At 49.6% G+C, this 11,240-nt stretch overlaps 1 long non-coding RNA gene across 1 annotated transcript in view; it reads left to right on the plus strand.

Annotated features, from left to right (window-relative positions):
• The first annotated feature begins 7,271 nt into the window (after positions 1-7,271).
• LOC106725179 overlaps positions 7,272-11,240 on the plus strand; it is a 10,976-nt gene continuing 7,007 nt past the window's right edge. Inside the window, exon 1 of the long non-coding RNA XR_001361049.1 lies at positions 7,272-7,512. This is a non-coding gene — a long non-coding RNA (uncharacterized LOC106725179). The remainder of the gene's footprint in view (positions 7,513-11,240) is intronic.

The raw sequence follows: 11,240 nt of genomic DNA on the forward strand, positions 1-11,240 counted from the left end.
GTGTGTTTCCCTCCTGCTCCAAGGCTCTGCCCAGGAGAAAAGAGCCTAAAGCGCCCGGAGGCAGCAGCCAGGGGCGTGGTTCCAAGTTGAATCCGCCCCACCGACCCACAACCAAAGACAAAACCCAGAAACCCAAACCACCCCGCAATATCTCACTGCACTTCACTTCATTTGGGCGCATTTCCTTCCAGGGCACCTCGCAAGGCCCCCATGTCTGTCACTGTCTGAGGGTGCCCCCCCCCCCCCCCCCCCCCCCCGTCCGGGGACAGCCCACACTCAGAGCGCGGAGCTGCAGAATCTCCTTCCGTGGTTTGGAATTCTGCGTGGGAGATTGCTCTCTCCTCTCCTATTTATTGATTGAATCATTTGTTTGCATCAGTATGGGCTCATTGATACTTATTTTACACTTTGGTTTACAATCCAATAGTACTTTATATGCTGCTCAAGTTTTTCCTGCTTTGGCTGTTGGCGGTCTTTTAGTTGGTTCCTGTGTCTCTTTGACACGCACCCCATCATGGAGTGTGTGTGTGTGTGTGTGTGTGTGTGTGTGTATGTGTGTGAGTGTGTGTGAGTGTGAGAGTGTTTGTGAGTGTGTGTATGTGTGAGTGTGTATAGATGTATTTGTGTAGGTGTGTGAGTGTGTATGTATGTGAGTGTGTATATATGTGTGTATGTGTGAGTGTGTGTGTGAGTGTGAGTGTGTGTATGTGTGTGAGTGTGTATGTGTGAGTGTGTATGTGTGAGTGTGTGTAGGGGTATGTGTGTAGGTGTGAGTGTGAGTGTGAGTGTGAGTGTGTGTGTGTCTCAAACTTCCTTACAGTCTGGCACTATATGATGCTGCAGGCTTATTTTGTCTATTTCAGTCCTAGAACTGGCGCAGGCTCCCTTTCTGAGAGCATGGCATTTGAAATCAACACCTGCCTGCTAGGTGTGTCCATTGTTACTGGGTTGTTGCTGCTTCTAGGCCTCTACCTGTCAGGCACTCGCTTGAGTGTTCATCCCAGGGTACAGAATAGCAGTGTCATAACTGTCAATCCAGGGCTGCATAGAGATTGTTTGAGATTTAAAAATACTTTGTAATAATCTCTTCTATCCTGAAATGAAATTCATACATAACATCATCTAGTTACACACAATATACTGCCAAAACTGTAATATAAAAAAAGAAATAAAAGTTATTTATTTCAATATTTATATGCTCAAGCACTATTATAGCAGAAGATATAATAAATCAGTTGCTTTATTTAAGTTTAGATTTAAGATAATACAATATATAATTGAAAATTATGAAGTTTTTATATTTGATCATTTGAAACAAGGGATTAAGAAATATATCTATAATCCCTATCTATATAACTATATCTAAGGACCGTGAATGTGACTGCTGCACATACAGACTGATTCAGGTACCATGAGTGACATTGCTACTCAAAACACCGTTTTCTGAAATTGTCAATAGATCTTGGTAAAGTTCAGGACACAGCAAAGTACAGTGTCTCCCTGATTTGCAAGATAATTGCAATTCCTGGAAAATTCATTCTGTATCAAAACCACGCAAAAATTACTTATGTGTAAAACGTGGTGAGGTCCTAGGCGCGGGGAACTATGAATTTTTTGTTTACATGAAGGGACCTCTGAAGTTTGTACAGGACAACTTCTAGCTGTGAGGACTGTCCTGCGCATTTCGGGGTGTCAGGCATCCTGACCCCCAAGTGCCTAATACTAGAGCATCCCTCCATCACTATGACGACTAAAAACATGCCATCAAATTCCACAAATGTCCCCTAGAGGGCAGCAGCATCCCTGGTAAAAACTACCATCTTAGAAGGTAATTTTAAAAACCGGGGCATGTTTATAATTACAGTAGTTAAAGAAAAAATAAAATACAAAGCCAATGATATTATTTTTTTGGAACATTTTAAGAATAATTTGTGTATATTGAACATTAGTGCATACAAATTTGGTATATGTGACAGATTAGTTATGATTCCAATTTTAATGGAGTGTAGTACTTCAGTGAGAGATTTAATGGTGATTATAAAGACGAAAATTCAAAATTGTATATTTTTATTTTATTAGGTTTATAATATTCACCATGTTCATAGGAAGCCTTTGCTTGTTAGAAACAAATACAGTGTTTAAAAATGGAATTATAGATATATGCTTAAAAATAATGATTGAAAATAATGACCGTGTATTGGTTATAACACGCAGAAGTGAAGTATGTGACAAGAGCATGAAGCAGGGGAGGGATACTGGAATGTAATACCATAAGTTTCTGATTAGTTAAAAATGGAATGTGATAACTTAAAATTTCATGTTCCAATTGCTAGAAAAAACACTAGAAACAACACAAAACGGTTTTGCTAAAAGGTTAATTGAATGATTAAATGGCATACTAAATGATACTCAATTCACTCAAAATAAGGCAGGAAGGATGAGTGGAGGAACAAAGAACATATGGGACAAATGAAAAACTAAATCAAGGTAATAGTCTTAAATCCAACCATATTGATAATTATTTAAATATCAATGAATTAAATACTTTATGCAAAAAACAGAGGTTGAGTGTCAACCTATGAACCAGGAGGTCACAGTATAATTTTTGGTCAGGGCACGTGCCCAGGTTGCGGGCTCGATTCCCAGTGTGTGTGCAGGAGGCAACCAATCAGTGATTCTCTCTCATGATTGATGTTTCTATCTCTCTCTCCCTCTCCCTTCCTCTCTGAAATCAATGAAAAAATATATTTTTTAAAAAGCCACACTAATAAAACAGAGATTGTCAGACTGTATAAAGCATATAGACCACTCACCAAGATAGACCACATACTGGGTCATAAAATAAGTCTCATAAATTTCAGAAGTTCAAACATATACAGAGTACATCATCTGACCACAGAGCTTTTCAATGAGTAATCAATAACAATAAACATATAGAAATCCTCAGATAGATGAGAATTGAGGATCATACTTCTCAATAATCCATGGGGCAAATTAAAAAATCACAACTGAGCCCAGCCAGTGTGGCTCAGTGGGCGGAGCATCATCCCACGCACCAGTAGGTCACAGGGTTGGATCCCTAGGAGGGGAGTGTGCAGGAGGCAGCCGATAGATGTTTATCTTCCATCGATGTTTCTATCTCCCTCTCCCTCTCCTTTCCTCTCTCTGAAATTAAGAAAAACATATCTTTAAAAAGATGTAGATTTAGGCGCTTTCCCTCCTGGGAGCACGCCTGTGTCTTTCCCTTCCCTTCCCTTCTCTTCCCTTCCCTTCCCTTCCCTTCCCTTCCCTTCCCTTCCCTTCCCTTCCCCTCCCCCACCCCTCCTCCCTCTCTGACCCCAGGCAACATACCATCAGCTTCCTCACTCCCAAGCTCCAAGTGCCCTTCCTTGGCCTCTAGAACCTGTTTCCTAATCCCATTTCTTCTAGGAATTACTTTTTCTACTTCTGTAATTTACCCAATAAATGTTCTCTTACAGTTAAAAAAAATGATGAAAAATTAAAAAAAGATATATAGGTAAAAAAAATCACAAGTGAAATTAGAACTTATTTTGAATGAATAAAGATAAAACACCAAAATGTGTAGGATGTGACCAAATCAGCACATAGAAATATTTTTTTGTGTAGCTTTAAATGTTTGTATTAGAAGAAAAGAAAGATTTAAAATGAATTATGTTTCCAAATCAAGAAGAGCAAATTAAATCCAAAGTACGTGGAGGAAAAGAAATAAAGATAAGGGCAGAAATCAACGAAATAGAAAACACACACAATAGAAAAGAATGAGCAACCTCAACTTTCATTTGGATAACACGTCAAGACCCTGGCCAGCGTTTTCCTTGATGAAATAAAAAGGTGAGAGAAAACAAAAATAGCATCATCAAGAACAAGAGTACTTTATCACATTTAAAGGAGACTAAGGGAAAATTGTAAACAACTCTATGCCTCTATTTGACAATATAAAGAAAATGGACATTCGTTGAGAAATTAACAGATTGACCCCAAAAGAAATGGAAAACCTGAAAAAACAAACTAAATTAAAGTATTAAATAAATTAATTCAGCTCTGGGCAGCAGGCCAAGCACGGGAGACCCGGGTGCCACCCTGTTCGAACACCTGCTGCTACCCTGCTGGGTCTGGAGGAATTAGGGGCCGGATTTTGGGAGAGCTCGATTCCTGCTTGTGCGCGCCCTCCTGTGGCAGAGTGGTGGCACAGCAGCTGCCACGGGAAGGTCTGAAGGCCTAGGCTTGGGACTTGGCATTCCATCTCACTGGCCAAAGCAAGCGCATGGTCAAGCTCCAAATCAAGAAGTGGGAATTTCCCTGCCCAAGATGAGGCCGTGGCAAGGGTGTGAATACGGAAGGGGTGAAGAACTGGGGGTCGTCATTCAATCCCCCGCACCGGGCAGTGCTCAGAAGTACCTGTCCAGTTGACCCACATGCTGACCTGTCCATCGCCCAGGTTTGGAAGGTGCACTCAGGGGCATCTACAACTACTGTCTGTGAACCCGGCTGGCATGGCTCAGTGGTGGAGCATCGACCTATGAACCAGGAGGTCACAGTACAATTCCCAGTCGGGGCATATTCCCCGAGTTGTGGGCTCCCCAGTGTGGGGCGTGCAGGAGGCAGCCCATCAATGATCCTCTCTCATCATTGATGTTTCTATCTCTCACTCCCTCTCCCTTCCTCTCTGAAATCAATAAAAAATATATTAAAAAATATAAAACTACTGTCTCTGTTCCCAGTCCTTAACTTGATTTCCTCAAAGGCTCTGTTTTTTTTTTGTTTTTTTGTTTTTTTTTAAATATATTTTATGTCCCCTTTACTGAGAGGAAGGGAGAGAGACAGAGAGCCAGAAACATCGATGAGAGAGAAACATCGACCAGCCGCCTCCTGCACACCTCCCACTGGAGATATACCTGCAACCCAGGTACATGCCCTTGACCGGAATCGAACCTGGGACCTTTCAGTCCGCAGGCGGACGCTCTATCCACTGAGCCAAACCGGTTTTGGCAAAGGCTCTGTTTTGAGGGCAGAAAGCACACAGGGCCACACGACGTGTGTCCTTGAAAAAAAATAGGTGAGCTTTTTCTGAAAACAAACAAACAACACCACCAAAGCTCCAGCAGCCAGGAGTCGGGACTTGGCGGATCAGGGCCCGGGGCTCCGTCGGTGGGCTCGACACATGGACTAGCAGAGCCCTTAAAACGCAGCTGCCAGGGCTGAGGCCCCGCAGAGCCCCTGGGCCTCAGTGAAGCTTCCAGTTCAGCTGCGAGACCTCATAAGGAGCCGTGCCAAGGGCAGCGCCGTCTGGCAGCTCGCTCGCCACAGCCCTGAAAGCGGGTGTCTTTAACCCCTGAAACGCGGCACTCGCGTCTGTGCCAGGACACTCCCCCTGCCGGGTAATTACTTGGACGGGATCCTGGCGAGCCCGACGCAGTCCGTTTCCCAGCATTGCTGGAAACTTTGAAACACAGCTCAAGTGTACACAGCTTCAAGTTGTATCAGGTTTGTTCAATAGGCCCGGCTGGCATGGCTCAGGGGCTGAGCGTCGACCTATGAACCAGGAGGTCACGGTTCGGTTCTAGTTCAGGGCACATGCCCAGGTTTCGAGCTCCATCTGCAGTGTGGGACCTGCAGGAGGCAGCCGATCAATGATTCTCTGTCATCATGGATGCTTCTCTCTCTCTCTCCCTCTCCCTTCCTCTCTGAAATCAATAAAAATATATTTTAAAAAAAGTTTGCTTGGAAAAAAAATCAGCTGCTCATGGTTCCTCCCTCCCCACCATTCACCTGCTGCCCTCAGTCCTGGGCCTCCAGGTGCCGCACATGGGAGGCTCGGTGGCTAGGGGGCAGCCTGCAGACCCTCCAGCCCAGGGAAATGGGGGTCTCTTGGGGCCCCGGGCCTTTAACTTCCATCTGCAGTGGCTGTTGCCTTCGGCTGTCTGATACCAGGCGGGAGCCGTCCACTCTCAGCTGCCTTTGGTCAACAGCTCCCTTGAGCATCCATGTCAAGTGGCCGTGGGGACTGGGAAGAGATGGCATGGAGGTGACACAGGCAGGGGGAGGACGCTCTGCTCTGCTCCTGCTCATCTCCCTCATTTGTCTTCTCCGTGGGCTACAGAGTCCCTCCCCGCCCCTTACTTCCCCTTTGCCCCACCAGGGCCCTGGGCACTCTGACCTGTGTTCTCTTCTTCTTCATCCCACATTTCCCCCCATTGATTTTTAAAGAGTGGAAGGGAGGGGGAGAGACACAGAGAGAGAAACATTGATGTGAGAGAGACACATTGATTGGTTGCCTCCCACATGCGCCCCAACCAGGACCAGGGATCCAGTCTAACCGAGGTACATGTCCTTGACCGGAATCCAACCCTCAATCTTTCTAACCACGGAGCCACCGGCCAGTCTTGTGTGACAGCGTGTGACAGTGTTTTCCAGCAGAGGAGCCGAGGCTCCAGAACTTTTCCAAGGCCACGAAGGCGGTCAGGGGCAGAGTTGAGTTTGAACTAAAAGCTCCAGGCTCCACACTGCACGTTCCTCCCGCCAGAGCACAGGTGTGTTTGCATATCACCGTGTTTCCTACACAAGCCGCCTGGGGGTCTCAGTGAAAACCCACACAGAGAAACACAGCGCCCTGATGAGCAGGTCGGGGAGGGGCTGGGGCCCTGCATGCCACAAGCTCCCAGGTGATGCTGACACTGCGGCCCACGGACCACACTTTGAGTAGCCAGAGCAGCGTGTCCTCCAATGAGCTCCTACGCGCACCATGCCTCTTTTTTATTCTGTAATCCTCACCTGAGGATATGTTTCCATCGATTTGTAGAGAGAGTAGAAGGGAGAGGGAGAGACAGAGAGAAACACTGATGTGAGAGAGACACATCGATTGGTTGCCTCCCGAGTGCCCCCAACCAGGGCCGGGGGCCTGCAACCAGGTACGTGCCCTTGACCGAAATCGAACCCAGGACCCTTCAGTCCGCAGGCCGATGCTCTATCCACTGAGCCAAACCAGCCAGGGCTATTTCTCTTTTTTTAAAAATTATTTTTTAAAATTGATTTCAGAGAGGAAGGGAGAGGGAGGGAGAGAGAGAAACATCAACGATGAGAGAGACTCATTGACGGGCGGCCTCCTGCACCCCCCACTGAAGCAGGAGATCACGGTGCCCAGTGTCGGGGGAGCAGGAGGCCATGCCGGTCAGGCTGCACTGTCCCCATTGATCCTTGCCACGCCCCGTGAGGCTGCCGGACGGAGCTGGCACGCTTATATTTACAGGTGAGGAGGTGGCCGTCCAGAGAGTTGCCATGACACGTTGCTCGCTCTAAGACGTAACTGTGTGAGGCCCTGGCTCCAGCCTGCCAGGCACAGCTGGGCAGCTGCTGCCAACCATCCTGTGTGCTGTGTCACCCACGCCCCTGCCTGGAGAGCGGCCTTGGCCCTGCGGGGACTGTCCTATTATTCCGAGGCCCCATTGTTCCTGGCCCAGTGAGGCGCCCCAGGAAAGCGAAAGGCTCGGCAAGGTAGGTGCGGCCGGAGGTCGAGCGCACACACATCGGGGAGGTGCCTGGTTTCCTGGTGCAGGATCGAGTGTGCCTTGTGGGCTGCCCTTGGCGGGGGAAATGGGCCACATGAATAATACATTGACTAACAGGCTGCTGCAATCTGCCAGGAGGTCTGCGATGGTAGAGAGGCCGGGACTGTGGGCTGTGCCAGGGGCACCCAGAGAGCTCCAGCAGGGCGGGGAGGTGGCGGCCAGGCGTTTAGCTTCTGGAGCTGCTATCAGCAGGGATGCATGCTTTTCTCTGAGGGCAAAGCTTGCTGGCCTTTGGCAACGAACCAAAATACTCAGAGCTGCAGATCTAGGGCCGGAAAAGAGGATGGAAAGGGTCTAATCAATGAGTGACAATGTGAGCCCCAAGGAATCTGAGAAAGTCAGGGAGGGGTGGGGAAGGCGAGGAAGTGTGAGAGCCCTGCTCATCCACTGGGCGGCTGGGGAAACAGGTCCTCGAATGGGGACACCTGCTCCAGGCCAGCTGGGGAGCTGGGCAAACAGGTCTTACACAGGGTCACCTGCTCCAGGCCAGCTGGGCGGCTGGGGGAACAGGTCTTACACAGGGACACCTGTTCCCAAGGTCAGATGGGCAGCTGGGGAAACAGGTCCTCCGATGGGGACACCTGCTCCAGGCCAACTGGGCGGCTGGGGGAACAGGCCTTACACAGGGTCACCTGCTCCAGGCCAGCTGGGCGGCTGGGGGAACAGGCCTTACACAGGGACACCTGCTCCAGGCCAGCTGGGCGGCTGGGGGAACAGGCCTTACACAGGGTCACCTGCTCCAGGCCAGCTGGGGAGCTGGGCAAACAGGTCTTACACAGGGTCACCTGCTCCAGGCCAGCTGGGCGGCTGGGGAAACAAGGCCTCCCACAGGGACACCTGCTCCAGGCCAGCTGGGCGGCTGGGGGAACAGGCCTTACACAGGGACACCTGCTCCAGGCCAGCTGGGCGGCTGGGGGAACAGGCCTTACACAGGGACACCTGCTCCAGGCCAGCTGGGTGGCTGGAGGAACAGGTCCTGACACAGGACACCTGTGCCCAAGGTCACACAGGAAATAGGTTACCGAGCTGAGGCTCAGTTCCAAATCCTGCAGTGCCTAGGAGTCAGCCTCCCTGGGCAGCCGGGGTCCCAGGCTTCCTGCTATCCTCTAGTGCCGTCCACAGCTCCGACAGAGAACAGGCACACGGAGTACAGAGGCCGGGAGCACCTACGTGCATCCTGGTGGGGCCTCCGGATTGAGGAGGAGCCGAGGGTTAAGAGGATCCGAGATAGTCCCAGGAGGAAAGCAAACACGAATTGAACTTTCAAGGGCGAGGTGGGTGACGACTGTTCATGGAGGAAAGAGACCGACGTTCCCGGTGGGGGAGCATAGCCAGATCAGGGAGGCAGGCGGGAGCGTGGCTGATGGCAGCAGCAGCGCCCCAGTCGGGGGAGAGCTGGAGGCTGAGCTGGGGTAGAGCCTCGCTGTAAGGAGTGCGGGGGGGGTGGTTAAGACTTTGGACTGGCTGTCATGGGGTTTAGGCATGAGCTCAAGCTCTTGAACAGAAGGGTGACACAATGAAAGCAGAGGTCAAGGAAGATCAACATCCAAGGGACGCAGCTTCCGCCCCCAGCCCGGACGTTGGAGAATGCACGGGATGCAGCTCGATACATTAGGTATTCATAACAAGTGGCTTTTAAGAACATTGTCTAACTTTTCTTTTGTTGGGTATATTTTTAAAAAGGCTGTCATTCAAAATGTAGCTAATACTTAAAGTAGGTGTTTTTTCCTCTTTCTGACTTAATGATTTTCATTGATGCTTGTACACCTTTCCTGGAAACTACTGCCCCCCACAAAACAAACAAACAAACTAACTAACTAACTAACTAACTAACTAACTAACAAAAAACACCTATGAGCAGGTGCAGACCCACACAGGCGAGGGCGTGAGCAGGCGCAGACCCACAAGCTGAGAGTGCAGCCCTGTCACTGACCGTGGAGGACAGTGGGCACCTGCCCCTCAAGCCCTGCCATCTGCCCCTGGCCTGAACTGAACCTTCAGCAGGTGCTGACAAGGAGGACCTGGGCTGAGGAGTCTCCGGGCAATGGTGCCCAGAAGGGCCCGGCGTGCCAGGCTCCGCTCAGACCCCGAGTGGAAAAGCTCCTTTTCCAAGACGCGGTGGGAACCGGGAAGATGGTCTTGATTTGGGTTCTACAAAATCGTCAAGTCAAAGTTAAACACGCATACATGCATTAACCTAGGGCTTAGGGAGTGAGCAAGTCAGAGAAAGGCAAAACCCATGGCTGGGATAGTGAGGGGTCATCTGAGATGCCTGAGTGGGTGGTAGCCCAGGGCCATGGTCACTGCACAACCACCAAGTGCGAGGCTCTGTGCTAGGCATAGGGCAGATGCCAAGGTGACTGGGGCCAAGTCTGTTCTTAAGTGGCAAAGCCACAGTGGCAGGTCCGCAGATGCCACCTCTTCAACAACCCCCCACCTCCCTCTCTCTCTCTCTCTCTCTCTCTCTCTCTCTCTCTCTCCTCTCTCTTCTCTTCTCTCTTCTCCGCTGCCTTCCCAGGGCCCCATAGCCCCATGTGTTTGCTGATCACGGTGCTCACCACGCTAAACTGTCATTTCCTAACGTATCTGTCTCCCGTGCTCTCCCCAGTGCTAGTGTGTTATCGCTTGGGTCAATGTTTTTAAAAATTGATCATCCAGCCCTAGCCTGTTTGGCTCAGTGGATAGAGCATTGGCTCTCGAACTGAAAGGTCTAGGGTTCGATTCTGGTCAAAGGTTGTACCTCAATTGCAGGCTCAATCCCCAGCCCTGATCGGGGCCATGCGGGAGACAACCAATTGACGTGTCTCTCTCACATCGATGTCTCCCTCTGTCTCTCCTCCTCCTCCTCCCTTCTAATCTCTCTAAAAAAAGCTAATGAAAAAATATCCTCAGGTGAGGATTACAACAACAAAAATATTGATCATCCAGTGAGACGAGGTAAGGGAATTTAGATCCAGCTGAGGGAGTGAATGAATAACCTTGGGTTCTCTTTAAACCATTTGCTTTCCTAAGAGAACTGATTTATGAAATGTCCTCCAGGAGCTCAGAACAAAAACCAAACCCACCTCATGTGCTCAGGGGTGACTGTGGAATTCTGGGAAACGGCCACCACCTACAGGCTAATGGATGCCCAGCCATTGGGGACAGGCTGGGCAGGGGGGCAGAGCTTGTAGGAGGAAACACCCATCACCTTTGACCCTCTCACTCCTGGGGAGAGGAACACACCCTTTGTTTTCCTGGGACGGGGAGCGGGGGTGCGGCTTTGGGTGACGACAATGACCATTAACTGTGGAAATATTGCCCCTCGATCTGCTACACAGATCATGGCGTCAAGCCCTAGGTGTCCATACTTGACCAGCATGGCAGCACCATCTTTGAAAGGGGTGAGGACGGGTGATGAATGGTTGCCACCCAGCGGGTGGCCCTTTGTGGGCTGTTGTGTGCAGAACCATATTTCCTTCCCCCCTCCATATGACCTTAATTCTCCCTTGACCTCTCTGTCCTGTCACCTGGCTCTGGCAAATATTCCTGAGGCCTCTGGACGATAACAGACTAACTGTATCGGTGACGAAAAACGCAGTCCCACATGCCCTCTCCAATGTTAAGTTCACTCTAATTATGTTGGCGTAAGGAGTTGACACCAGACACAGAGTG

The sequence above is a fragment of the Myotis brandtii genome, unplaced genomic scaffold (assembly GCF_000412655.1).
Source record: "Myotis brandtii unplaced genomic scaffold, ASM41265v1 scaffold1013, whole genome shotgun sequence".
NCBI classification, from domain to species: Eukaryota; Metazoa; Chordata; class Mammalia; order Chiroptera; family Vespertilionidae; genus Myotis; species Myotis brandtii.